This window comes from Arvicanthis niloticus, chromosome 5 (genome assembly GCF_011762505.2).
Source record: "Arvicanthis niloticus isolate mArvNil1 chromosome 5, mArvNil1.pat.X, whole genome shotgun sequence".
Lineage (NCBI taxonomy): Eukaryota > Metazoa > Chordata > Mammalia > Rodentia > Muridae > Arvicanthis > Arvicanthis niloticus.
The window spans coordinates 32,085,520-32,099,760 of record NC_047662.1 but is presented as its reverse complement, the minus strand read 5'-3'; the positions used below and the strand labels follow the sequence as shown (position 1 = coordinate 32,099,760).

Below are 14,241 nucleotides of genomic sequence, written 5' to 3'. Positions count from 1 at the left end.
AAAAAGTGTAAGCCTCTTCTATTCTGTTATAAATGTCTTATATCAGAATCTAAATCTATATAAATACAAAACTGATCATAGCTTTGATCTAAAGAAAACTAAGGAAATCCCTGTTCCTGCTCTAGTCAATCTCAAACCCAAAAAACAACTATAGTAACTGTGGTAGTGGGTTTTCTCCTAATCTAAATTCCCACTAAATCTAAAACAATCTAGTTCCCCACTAAATCATAAGTCAGGGAATCAAGAGTCCAATAGAGCCACCCTGGAGATATGGGTGGTGATATCTTCTTCAGCACTGATAACTTCCCAAGTCAGGTTTACTCATTGATCTGTTCCAATTTGAAGGCAATTGTGAAGCATCTTTATGTTTCCTGTGAAGAAAAAATACGCTTCTCAGGGGGTTTCTCCTCCCTGGATTTGTTATTGTTGTCTATTTGTTTAATCAGTCTCTCTGGCAGCCAACGTGCAGCATCTGCAGTTTGGGAATATATGCAAACAGAACCTCTTCCCCAGATAAGCACTGGGTCTGGCCCATTCCAGGTTCCAGTTAATGGGTCTTTCCAGAGGACTGTTGCAAAATTCTTTTTTTTTTTTTTTTTTTGTATCAGGATGCCAGAATCTATCTGCAGCAGATTTTCCTTCAGAATCCAAATTTAAAAAATTTAAAATGAAGAGTGCATGATGAAGGATATTTCTGGGGGATCCCTTGGTAGGGTACCATTCCCCCTTTTTAATTTTTTCAAATTGACATTTAATGGTTTGATGTGCCCTTTCTACTATACCTTGGCCCTGTGGATTATATGGAATACCCGTTTTATGTAGTATTCCCAATCTTTCACAAAATTGGTGGAAACTGGAGCTTGTATAACCTGGGCCATTGTCAGTTTTTATTTGTTTAGGCACACCCATTACAGCGATTGTAGCAAGCATATGAGCAATCACATGCTTGCTTGCTTCTCCAGTTTGTAATGTTGCATAGATGAAACCACTGTATGTGTCTACACATACATGTATATATTTTTGCTTGCCAAATTCATTATAATGAGTAACATCCATTTGCCAGATACTGTTTGGTATCAGTCCCTTTGGATTTACACCCAAATGAGGAACTGGTAAAAGTTTAACACATGATTGACATTGTTTGACAATTTGTCTAGCTTGTTCTCTGGTAATTTTAAACATAACTCTTAAGGTTTTAGAATTAAGGTGATGTAACTCATGAGCCTTTATGGCCTGATCCAAATTAGATTTTTGATCTGGTAAAGTCACTGCAGCTATTCGAGTAGCTAGGTCTGCCTTGGTATTTCCTTCAGAGAGAGGACCTGGTAGCCCAGTGTGGGCTCTCAGATGTCCTATAAAGAATTTACACTTTCTCTTCAAAATTAATTGTTGGCACTGTAAAAACAAATCAGCTGCTTCTGAGGAATGCTTTATTTGTGCAGCAGTTTCTAGCAGAGGGATAGACTGAGCTATGTATGAGCTATCTGTATAAATGTTAATGGGTTGATTTGGAAATGCTTGAAACACAGCAATAACAGCATGTAATTCAACCAATTGAGCTGACACAGATGATGTAGCAAAGGAGATTACTTGATCTTTAAAGGCATAAGCAGCTGTTCCTGATGAGGAACCATCAGTGAAAACTAGCAATGCTTCCTTGATAGGTTCATGTGCAGTACGAGATGGAAAAACAAATTCATGATGATTACAAAACTGAACCAATTTATCTGGTAGATAATGATTATCTATCTGACCAGCAAATGAGGCACATGCAATAGGCCAGACTTCAGAATTCTGCATAAGCCAATCAACCTGATGCCTTGTATAGGGTTGTACTATGACATCAGGATCTTTTCCAAAATATTTTTGACTGTTATATCTGCCTAACATAATCATATCTGCTACAGCTGCATAGTATGGATTAAGAACCTTCTTGGGGGATGAGGGAAGATGAATCCATAATATGGGTGCAGTTTGCCAAAAAACTGCAGTAGGAGTTGGTTTAGTGTTAAAAATAAGAAAATATAAAGGCTTAGAATAATTAATATGAGTTACAAATTGGGATGAAATAGCATTCTCTACCTTCTGTAAGGCTTTTCTACCCTCCTCTGTTAGAGCCCTGCCAGATTTAGGGTCAGGATCTCCCTTGAGAATATCAAACAGAGGCTTCAATTCTCCTGTTGTAAGTTTCAAATATGGTCTTAGCCAATTAATGTCTCCCAGTAGTTTTTGAAAATCATTAAGTGTCTTAAGGGAATCAGTCCTCAGTGTGGCTTTACTATTAATAATACATGGACCATTAATCTGAAATCCTAAATAAGTATATGGGTCTTGTAATTGCACCTTTTCTGGTGCTATTTGTAACCCTGCAGTCTGTAAAGCTGTTCTAAGATCATCAAAGCACTGGAGTACCTGTTTTCCATCTTTTCCAGCTATCAAAATATCATCCATGAAATGAATCATGTAAATTTGCTTCCACATAGTTCTAACACCCTCTATGGCAGAAGCCACAAACTTTTGGCACAAGGTAGGACTGTTAGCCATACCCTGAGGCAATACCTTCCATTGATATCTTTTCATAGGTTCTCTAAAGTTTATAGAGGGAATACTGAAAGCAAAACGTTTTCTATCATTAGGATGTAAGGGGATAGTAAAAAAACAGTCTTTTAAATCTATAACTATTTTATAATAACCTAAAGGTATGGCCACCGGTGTGGGCAGCCCAGGTTGTAAGGCTCCCATTTTAATCATGGTTGCATTAACAGCCCTCAAGTCTTGCAACAATCTCCACTTTCCTGATTTTTTCTTAATGACAAATATTGGGGTGTTCCAGGGAGAGTTACTCTCTTCCAAATGCCCTGCCTGTAATTGCTCCTGCACTAGCAACTGGGCAGCTTGTAATTTTTCGGTGGTTAGGGACCACTGATCCACCCAGACGGGCGAGTCCCCTTTCCAGGTAATGGGATCCGCACAACGTCCTAGGGGTGCAGCTGAATCAGTAGCCCCCATCAAAAATACCCCAAGCCTCTTCTTTCATTGTTACCATAAACTTCAGTAGGATGAATAATTTCATCTTCACCTTTTCCTAATCCTTTGTCTGGGGAAAGCTCAGAGTTTACCATTTGAGCCATGATTACTTCATTAGGGCTGCACATAATCAATCCCAACTGGGATAACAGATCTCTGCCCCAGAGATTAATGGGAAGGCCTGAGATGACATAGGGTTGTATATTTCCTTCTTTATCTTTCCACGTTAGCACCTTAGAGCTTTGTAGTGGATTTTGACTTTGGCCAATACCCCTTAAATTGGTTAAGGTTGGGGTCAGAGGCCAGGTAGCAGGCCAATCACTTTGTTTTAGGATAGTCACATCAGCTCCTATGTCAACCAAGCCTTGGAATGCCTTTCCATCTAGCCAGATTGTCATCATAGGTTTTTGTTTAACTATAGGCTGTACCCAGTATGCATCAGAGGAACCAAAACCTTGATCCCCTCTTTTAGGATTCTTATATTTGTGATTAGTAGGGTACAATGGAAGTAACAATAGTTGAGCTATCCTCTTTCCTGTAGGAATGGTGACTATGTTCTGAATTGCCTGCGCCATTACCTTAATCTCACCCTGATAATCATTATCTATAACTCCAGGAAAAATTTGTAATCCCTGCATAGTAGTACTGCTTCTTCCCGCTATCAGGCCAAACACATTTGGATAGAGTGGTCCAAACACTCCAGTGGGTAAAGCCTGAGGTCCCATTTCTGGGGTTAATACTGTGTGGGTGGCAGAACTGAGGTCCAGTCCTGCGCTTCCTGGTGTTGCTCGACTAAGTTCAGAAAGGGATTGGTGTTTGCTGGTAGGACACTGACTGCTCCATAAGCCTGTTTTGGCTTGTGTCGGTTCGGGGCCTGGAGCTGGCCCCTGTTCCCGTTTCCCTGATTATGGGAAAGGGTGTTACCTTGTGCGTCTCTTTTAGACATACAATGACTAGCCCAATGCCTTCCACGTTTGCAACGTGGGCAGAGCCCAGGCTGTTTTCTGGGCTGTCTCTGGCTTAACTCATTTTCTACTTTGCAATCTCTTGCAAAGTGTCCAGGCTTACCACATTTAAAACATGCCTTTCTGTCTTTATTTGCCAAAAAATCTCTTACAGATTTTCCTTGCATAGCAGCTGCCATAGCTAAGCCCTGTTGATAAGAGGGACCTATGTCAGAACAGAGTCTGATATATCCCGTAAGGTCTGTCTTTTTCCTATAAGGTCTAATGGCCGCTTGGCAGGCAGGATTAGCATTTTCATATGCAAGTTGTTTCACATAATCTACACCTGCCTCTGCATTGCCAAAAATCCTCCCTGCTGTTGTCATTAATCGATGAACAAAGTCAGAAAATTGTTCATCAGGCCCTTGCCTGACTGCTGTTAAAGATGCACCAGGGTCTCCCTTTACCGGGAGTTTATGCCAAGCCTTCATGGCTGCATTTTGAATTTGAGCATATAAACCTGGGTCATATTGCATCTGGTTATCACTAGAAGCAAATTGCCCTTCTCCTACTAAGGCATCAAAGGACCAACCATTGCCTGCCTGAATGTTTCTCCTAGCTGTCTCTTTACAATTCTCATGATACTCTGATTTCCAAATAAGATAGTCTCTACCACTAAGAACTGCCCTCACTAACATATTCCAATCACTAGGAGTTAGCCACTCCTCTGCAACAGATTCTAAAATTGCAAGAGTAAAGGGAGCAGTGGCACCATATTGAGATACTGCATTTTTTAATTCTTTAATAATTTGAAAATTAAACCCTGTGTGATGTCTCCAAGCAACCCCTTGAGAGTCTCTGGTCTCTGATACAGGGAAAGCCTTAGCGTCTCCCTCCTCTGGCTGATCTGTAGCTGAACTAAAGCTAGAGGATAGGGACTGCCTTTGGACACCAGGTTGAGGAACATGAAAATCCGGGGGATTTTCGCAGTTAGTCTCTTGAGACCTCTTCCCTGTCCTTAATTTCTGTAACTGGTTACTTAAGCCCTGATACTCTTTTTCTAACTCTATCAGTTGTTTAAGGGTAGTAATTTTGTCTTGTAACTCCTTTTTAGGATCTACAACCATTGTCTCCATTGGGGGAGCACTTGGAGGTAGAGGCACATAGGGAAAGGGCATTTCAGCGTCATAAAATTTGACTTCCTCTTCCTCTCGGTCAGCACAATCTGGCTCTGACAAATTGTCATCAACCTTTGGCTGTATTTTGGATTCTAACTTACGCCTCTTTTTATTTTGAACCAAAATGACAGCATTCAAGAACAAAAGCAGAAAATTAACACATGTGAGCAGCAAACAAAACCAAAACAGAGAGTTGAATTCAAGCTGACAAATTTCTTGTCCCATTTTCATTACCTTTCTCGAAACAAACCAAAACAGAGAGTTGGATTCAGGTTGACTAATTTCTTGTCCCATTTTTCTTACCTTTCTCAATGCGGCAGATTCCTGCGGCAACCAACAGATCCTTCTTCCATAAAGTCCCTCACTGGGTCTCTCGTTCCCGCTGCCTCTCGATGAGCGCCAAACTGTCGCGAACCCCCCACGCTTGGGCACAAAACTGTTGCGCTTACTGGAGCCCGATGTTGGACGCCAAACTGTTGCAGCCCGTACTGCCCGTTCCGGTCCGAGGGTCAGGGTCTAGCGAGAGAGAGAGTGGGGATAAAGGGGAAGAGACGCGAAGAATGGAGACAAGACAGAGATTCTGATCAAGTCTCGTTTATTGAAGGGAATTCTGAGCTATTTATAGGCTTTTGCCACGTGCCTTGTAGGCGCGTGGATACCACGTGCCTTGCAGGTGTTGATATGACGTAAGCCTTACAGGCGTCTATAGCGTGGACAGCACGTGCACTGTAATGCTTTGCAGGCGTGGATAGCACGTGTGCCTTACAGGCATGTATGGCGTAGATAGCACGTGGACAGCACGTGAACTGCAATACCTTGCAGGCGTGGCCACCACGTGCACCTTGCAGCTGGGGGCAGTAAACAGCAACACAAAATATGTGGGATATCAGAGTGTGCTTCAGCTGTTGTAGGCTATTGAAAACCAAATCTTTCGTCAGGGTATATGGTTCCAGATGGCTGCAAAGTTGATCTAGCCGCTTTCTGCTAAAGTCGGCTCCCAACAAAGATCAAGTTCCAGGCAAGGCTGGGCTATATAGCAACATCCTATAGCTCAAAACAAAATACAAGTCAATGGTGAGATGGTTTGTAAGGGGGAGTATTCTCACAGCACTGCCTAGCAAACCCCTCAGCAAATCCCTCAGGGACCAAGCTGTCATCTTACCTCTATATCGTCCTCCTCAATTTTCCCAGGCATGAAGAAAATTCCAGGATGTTCCTTTTCAAACATCATTTCATTGTCATTCACACTTACGGTTTTTCCTAGCCAATAAAATCAAAGATGGAAATTCATGAAGCAAAACATTACTTTGAAAACATTTATTGCTGGGCGGTGATGGCACACGCCTTTAATCCCAACACTTGGGAGGCAGAGGCAGGCAGATTTCTGAGTTCGAGGCCAGCCTGGTCTACAGAGTGAGTTCCAGGAAAGCCAGGGCTACACAGAGAAACCCTGTCTGGAAAAACCAAAAAAAATTTTTTTTATTTAATAATTTATTTTGTACATATGGGTGTAGCTGTGTCGAGGCCCCAGCAAAATGTTGAGGCTCAGGCTGCCCCGCTTTTGGGGCGGCCACTGTATCTTTGCCCAAGCTGCCGCTCCGGTCCGAGGGTCGGGGGTTCAGCAAGAGAGAGAGTGAGGACGAACTCTTAGAATGGAGACCAGACAGAGTGTGATTCAATCCCGTTTATTCTTCAGTCTCTCTTCCTAGTCCAAGTCCCAAGTTTTGAGTTCCTAGTTCCTAGTTCCTAGTTCCTAGTTGTACTCCTCCTAGTTCCTAATGTGTCTCGTTCTCTCTAAAGAGTCTCTTTCTCTCATCTCTTAAGAGTCTGATTTTCTGCCGTCTGCCTCTGCCTTTTATATGTCTCACTTCTAAGCCATGCCTCTAAGTTACACCTTTAATTATGCCCTTAGGTCTTGTCTCTAAATCTGATCTCTAAGTCACACTCTTAAGTCACACACCTTTAATCTCACACACCTTTAATCTCACACACCTTTAATCTCACACACCTTTAATCTCACACACCCAAGGAAAGTCCTGGGTATCCAAAGCAAGATGTTATCGGAGTGTGCTCAGCTGTTGTAGGCTATTGTAATACAAGTCTCATGTCGGGGTATATGGCTCAAGATGGCTGCAAAGCTGATAGCCGCTTTCTGCTAAAAGTCGGCCCCCAACAGGTCCCCCCTTTTAACTTTTTTTTTCAAAAGGGAAGGCTGGGAAAACTTACTGAAACCATGCCTGTCCTAGGTTGGAGCAAAGGACCCCAGCCTCCCTTTCCCATCCTTGGATACTCGACAGCCATTGGTTAAGCTCCTGTCTTAGGATGGTGAGGCCTCCCTTCTTTTAGGGGCAAGGGTCTCAGTATGCTCTCTTACCCGTCATTGACCATCCAGCTTAGCGAGTAAGTTAGGGGTTAATCCTTGTCAGTCTTGATGACAGAGGTTTCAGAGTCCCCTACTTCCAGCCTGTAATAGTGGACCTGTATGGGTTTCATTTGAATAGCATCTATCTGTTGTCATACAAAAGCCATCAGTTTGTTGAACCGCATGGACCCAAAAGACAAGAGACTTAACAATGCCTGAATAGTTAGTATGACGGCAACACTCTTTTTTAAGGGCAACACATAACTCCCTCTATCAGAGGAGTAAGAAGTGTAAGCCTCTTCTATTCTGTTTATAAATGTCTTATATCAGACTCTAAATCTATAGAAATACAAAACTGATCATAGCTTTGATCTAAAGAAAACTAAGGAAATCCCTGTTCCTGCTCTAGTCAATCTCAAACCCAAAAAGCAACTATAGTAACTGTGGTAGTGGGTTTTCTCCTGGGTCTAAACAATCTAAATTCCCACTAAATCTAAAACAATCTAGTTCCCCACTAAATCATAAGTCAGAGAATCAAGAGTCCAATAGAGCCACCCTGGAGATTCAGGTAGTGATGTCTTCTTCAGCACTGATAACTTCTCAGGTCAGGTTTACTCGTTGATGTGTTCCGGTGTGAAGGCAATTGTGAAGCATCTTCATGTTTCCTGTGAAGAAAAAAATATGCTTCTCAGGGGGTTTCTCCTCCCTGGATTTGTTATTGTTGTCTATTTGTTTAATCAGTCTCTCTGGCAGCCAACGTGCAGCATCTGCAGTTTGGGAATATATGCAAACAGAACCTCTTCCCCAGATAAGCACTGGATCTGGCTCATTCCAGGTTCCAGTTAATGGGTCTTTCCAGAGGACTGTTGCAAAATTCTTTTTTGTATCAGGATGCTAGAATCTATCTGTAGCAGATTTTCCTTCAGAATCCAAAGTTAAAAAATTTAAAGTAAAGAGTGCATGATGAAGGATATTTCTGGGGGATCCCTTGGTAGGGTACCATTTCCCCTTTTTAATTTTTTCAAATTGACATTTAATGGTTTGATGTGCCCTTTCTACCATACCTTGGCCCTGTAGATTATATGGAATACCTGTTTTATGTAGTATTCCCAATTTTTCACAAAATTGGTGGAAACTGCATCTTGTATAACCTGGGCCATTGTCAGTTTTTTATCTGTTTAGGCACACCCAATATAGCAATTGTAGCAACATAGCTGATCTTTGGCTACTTTGTGAGTTCTTTCTTCTTCCACTCTTTTCCCACCCTTTTAATGTCCTAAAATTAGATAAGAGAGAAGAAGGATAGAGGGGAAAGAGGGCAATCTTATTGGTAGACTACTCCTGGTGATGTAGGGCTGTTCAGTTCTTTGGGGCCAGTTTGATCTTCATTGTCAGAATATCTAGTTTCTTCTTTTTGTTTCTCCTTTGCACATGAATGTTTCTAATAGCAGCCAGGAGTGCAAATTAAAACAATGTGGTTCTGATTCATAGCCAGATGCACTTCAAGGACATGGAGAAATAAGAACACTTGTGCCCTATCTGTGGAAATATAACAATGCAACTACTGTGAAAAAGTATGACAGTAGCAAAAAATTATGCATGTAACTATCAAATGACCCAGCAATTCCACTCCTCCCTCTATATCCAAGAAAAATGAAAATATAAACCCAGATAAAATCTTCCACAAATGTTTGCAGTAGTAGTATTGTTAAGTAATAGCAAAAGGTAAACACAAGCCAAATGTCCATTATTGCATTAATGGAATACTATTCACCCATCAATAGGAATGAAGGTTGAAACATACTACAGCCTTGATGAACCTCAAAGCATGTTCTATAAATTAACCCTCCACAAAAGACATAAGTTACGGGATGCCTTCTACCTGTTGTGTACAGAGCAAGTCACCCAGCAAGCATAGAAAATAGGCTGGAGGTTATCAGGAGTGAGAGGAGGGAAGGAAACAATAACTTAACCATATGAAGGATTTCCTGGGTGTTGACAAGTTCTGAAACAACAGAGAAGCTGTGGTAGTCTCAGCTTGTGAACAGGCTCAATGGCCCTGAACTGTGCACTGAAAAAGGTGAACCTGGTGTTACATGAGTTTCACTGCAACAGTAATAGACAAAAGAACACTTCTTGCTCAGCTCTGTCTACCAGGTTCTTACAAGCTTCAGAAGGCCACGTTTGGTGAAGAGTAGCCCCACTAATGGGGTGTGTACCTGGCATGCACCACGCTCTGGATAGGATCCCACAACTGTATAAACTAGGCACACATATGATCCTAGGAAGAGGAAGGCTGAGGGAGGAAAACTAGAAGTTCATGGTTATTCTTGGCTACTTAGCAATTTTAAAACCAACATTCAGTGTGTGTGTGTGTGTGTGTGTGTGTGTGTGGGTGTGTGTGTGTAGGGGCTGGGGAGTGGTGAATGGATAAGGGAAGTGGACTGGGTGGGTGGGGAAGCGCACTGTTGGAGGCACAGAGTGTCCCCGCCTGAGTTGCCCCATGCTTGGGGACCAAAATGTCCCGGACTGCTCTGCTGCTCTGGTCTAGCGGGTCAGGGTCTAGCAAGAGAGATAGTGGGGAAAAGAAGGGAAAGAGACTTGAAGAATAGAGACAAGCCAGAGGGTCTGTAGTCAAGTCTCATTTACTATCTCCCATTCACTATTTCTTATTTTCTCTCCTATTGCAAGGAAATTCTGGGTATTTATAAGCATGAGCAGGAGAACACAGCTGAAGACTCTTTACCACGTGCACCATGCAGCTGGGGTCACTAAACAGCAAAACAAGATCTGTGGGATAAACACGATGTTTATCAGAGTGTGCTTCAGCTGTTGTAGGCTGTTGAAAAACAAGTTTCTTATCAGGGTATATGGCTCCAGATGGCTGCAAAGATGATAGCTACTTTCTAGCCAATTTCTGCGAAAAGTCGGCTCCCAACAACAGGGGAAGGAGAATAGGATGAAGAACTCTTGGAGAGGAGAACTGGGAAGGAGGGCAAGATTTGGAATGTAAATAAATAAAACAATTTAAATTAAAAAAATAACCACTACATACAGTAAAATCTAGGCAGTAGCCATAAAAAAACAATAACAAAAAATAAAACAGAAAGGAAAAGGTTATCTTTAGCTACATATCAAGGTAAAGGACAGTGTTGGTTCCATGAGACACTATCTCAGAAAGTCAAATTAATCAGGAAGTGTGGCACATGATTTTAATTCCAGTACTTGGGAGGTAGAGGGAAGAAGATCAGGATTTCAAGGACACCCATGGCTCCAAGTAAAATTCTGTGTTACCACAGGAGATAAGAGATTAAAGAAGGTAAGGTTGGCATAGTGTTACAGTGAGAAAAGACAGTTGCTGCTAAGCATAATGTCCTCAGTTCTAAACACACACACTCCTGAAGTACACCTCAGAAATACTCACCCACCAATCTACCCCATCAGGTAAACAAAGGCCCTTAAATTAACTATGGCCACAAGTTGAATTCAGTTTTAGTTTGTTTGTGATAGGGTCTGCCTATATGTGTCAGCTTGGCCTGGTCTGGAACTCGTGATCCTCCTGCTTCTGCCTCAATAGTTTTGGGATGACTGACTTGGGACACTTTTTTTGGTTTTTAAAAAAAAAAAAAAAAGTCTCTGCTCTCTCTCTCTCTCTCTCTCTCTCTCTCTCACACACACACACACACACACACACACACACACACACACACACCAAGTACATCTCAGATGGGCTCACATACTAATTTACCCTATCAGGTAAAACAAACACCACTTTCTAATTGTCCAAGTCAAAACCTGTGGTGTCATCACAGCCTTCATTGTCTCTCAGGCCGTATCAATTCCTCAATGTCACCCTCAAATAAGTCAAAGTTCTACCACACTTCATGTTACCACACAGCTGTCACTATACAGCTCTGAGTCACAGGCATTTCTCAGGTTTTAGGTCTGTGTCTCTTTGCAGTTTCTGTGACATTTACAATCCATTTTCAGCATAGCAACTAAAACAAATATTAGGACACTGGTGAGACAGGACAAACAGGTTTTCATGCCTTTAATCAAAATGCCTGATCCTGTACAGTCTCTGTCCTCTCTTCCTACAGCCCCTGGAATGTTCTGGCCTTGGTCCATCTTCACTTTATCACAAGAGAAAAACAACTGAGTAATTACAGGATAAAACCAGGGAGTCTCAGGACAAACAGGCCACTGAGCTGAATCTTACACAGGAATGTGTTTAAGAAGATTCTTCGAGAAAATGAATCTTTACAGCTAATAAATGCAGGTCTCTGAAGATCCTGAGCAAAATGACGGTTGTTGTTTCTGCTCACTAGCAGCCTGAATTCCTTGTAATCTCAGTGACTCTGATCCTCAGTCTCTTTCTCCCTAATGACAACTTAGAGAGCTCACAGACACAGCTTTTGTTTCAGGGACGTCTTGAAGGGTTGGCAAGACTATTTAGTATCACAAATCAAATGATCCTCCATTTTCTTTTTAAATTTTAACCAAATATATATTATTATTATATAGGGTTTTTCATGTAGCTCTGGTTGATGTGGAACTTGCCATATAGATCATGCAGGCCTCAAACTTACACTCTCCAGCCTCTGCCTCCTGGGTACTGGGGAGTTACTTTCCGAAACTAGCATTTTTAAAATTGGATTTTTTAAAATTTACATTTCAAATGTTATCCCCTTTCCCATTTCCTCCCCACTGGAAAACCCCTAACCCCTCCTTTGCTTTTATGAGGGTGATCCCCTATCCACCTACCCTGGCATTCCCCTACACTGGGGCATCGAGCCTTCGCAGGACCAAGAGCCTCTACTCCCACTAGTGCCCAACAAGGCCACCCTCTGCTACATATGTGGCCATGGGTTCTTCCATGTGTACTTTTTGATTGGTGGTTTAGTCCCTGGGAGCTCTGGGGGGTCTGGTTGGTTGGTTGGTTTAGTATTTTACAGTCACTGGCTAACACAATGGGGGTGAGAACAATTCTTTACAAATGAAAATATGCACATTCTGCTACCCACCTCCTCACAAGTTCCTAGTCCAATTTCAAGTCCGTACACTAGTCTCAAAAGCCCCAGGATCTGTGTCCACCCTGTCTTCCCTTGCTCCCTCTGCTCCTGCTACCCTGATCTGGACACTGATATACCAAGCTTAGGGCCTTTGCATCTGCTGTTCCTTTGACCACACATGCATATGGCATCTTCCCTCATCCACTTCAACTCTGCTCAGTTGTCACTCTTGGGTGAATCCTGTCCTAACCTTGCTCTCCGCAAGCACAAGCTCACACCTCAGGCTCTGTCTCCTTCCATGTGCCATGTCTGTATCCACTCCACTCATCGACATTTCCATTATTTCATTACTAGTGTATTTCACCACAGGACAGTAAGTTCCAGACAGGGGAAGAATTCAGTCTGCTTCATGCCCAGGTGCAGTGGGTTCTGTGAGGTAACTGCATGGAGAACATGCAGGTGCCTGGTAGATCTCTATTCAGGTGTGAAGGAATGAAAGCCTGAGTGTGCTGCCCAGATCTGCAGGGACAGGCTGGCCTGACTGTGAGATGCTGCAGGCTGATGCCACAGCTGCTAGAACCATAGAAAGATGCAGTACATAGCTATCTTTGAGTACTCACCAAAGACATCTAGCTCCCTTCCCACCTGTGCAGAGTAGTCCCCAAATTTCAAATCCTGGCCCTTCCAGCTCTGCCTTTATTGATGTGAACCCAGGAGGGAAAGGAAGAGGGACACTTGCCCTGTGACCATTTACTCTTCACTCACCTGTCACATACCAGAGCACAACAGTTAGTGGCCATGGTTCTGATTGTGGTGGGTTCTGATCCCTTAGCGACTTGGCATTGCAACACCAGGACAGAAGACAGACAGGAGCCACAAGGAGCCAGGTAACACCATCTTATTTCAGTGACACCAACAAGTGCTTGAATTCCTGGCCTGTAATGAAGTTGCCTTGCAGGGACCAAAGTGACCATGCCCCTGCCTGGTACACACACTATGCAATTTCCCTGCATCAAAAGCATTGCAGACAGGTATTTATTCAGCGTTTATCACAGACCAGAAGTTGCTCATCTGTCTTTTAACTGGTCTTATGCAGTGTTCCCATTTTATATGTACAGACCTCAATGTGGCAATTTTAGTGTCATCAAGGACTTGAACTGTGCCTTGATGCCCTGCTGCTGCACATGCTCCCTGGATGGCAAGAGGGTCCCCTGCTTCAACGGCCTATTCTGGGATTGAGTACCATGTTAGGAAATCATGTGGAAAAAGAAGTCAGGAGACTGGACTCAAGGTGCAGACAGGTTTATTTCAGAGAACCTGAAAAAAGCTCACACTAAGCAAGCATGCCTCTCTTACAGACTAGGAACCTTTCCCAAGCTAAGAGGATAGAGGAAGGGAGGGGCTATGTGCATAAGCAGGAGACTAAGCTCTTCTTTGCAGACAGGGTTAGCAACTTTGCAGTTAGGTTGAGTCTTGAGAGTTTAAAATGCTGTTTACGATGTTCACACTTGCCTTGGGTTTGTTTTGGAACCCATCTCTGACATTTCAGATAGCTTCGTAAGTCTCTTCATTTCCCTGCAATAACAGTTAAGAGAGAGCTGTTAGCCACTGAGCCATCCCTGTTGCCCACCCCTTCCTCAACCTCCAACTCTGCCAAACCCACTCTCCCTCTGCCCCCACCAACACTATGTAGCCTTGGATGTCCTGGAATTCACTCT

The 14,241-nt window shown here is 42.8% G+C and overlaps 1 long non-coding RNA gene across 1 annotated transcript in view; it reads right to left on the bottom strand.

The window, feature by feature from the left end:
• Positions 1-13,809: 13,809 nt before the first annotated feature.
• Positions 13,810-14,241, bottom strand: part of LOC143442363 (uncharacterized) — a 4,521-nt gene continuing 4,089 nt past the window's right edge. The window contains exon 3 of the long non-coding RNA XR_013110476.1: positions 13,810-14,098. This is a non-coding gene — a long non-coding RNA (uncharacterized LOC143442363). The remainder of the gene's footprint in view (positions 14,099-14,241) is intronic.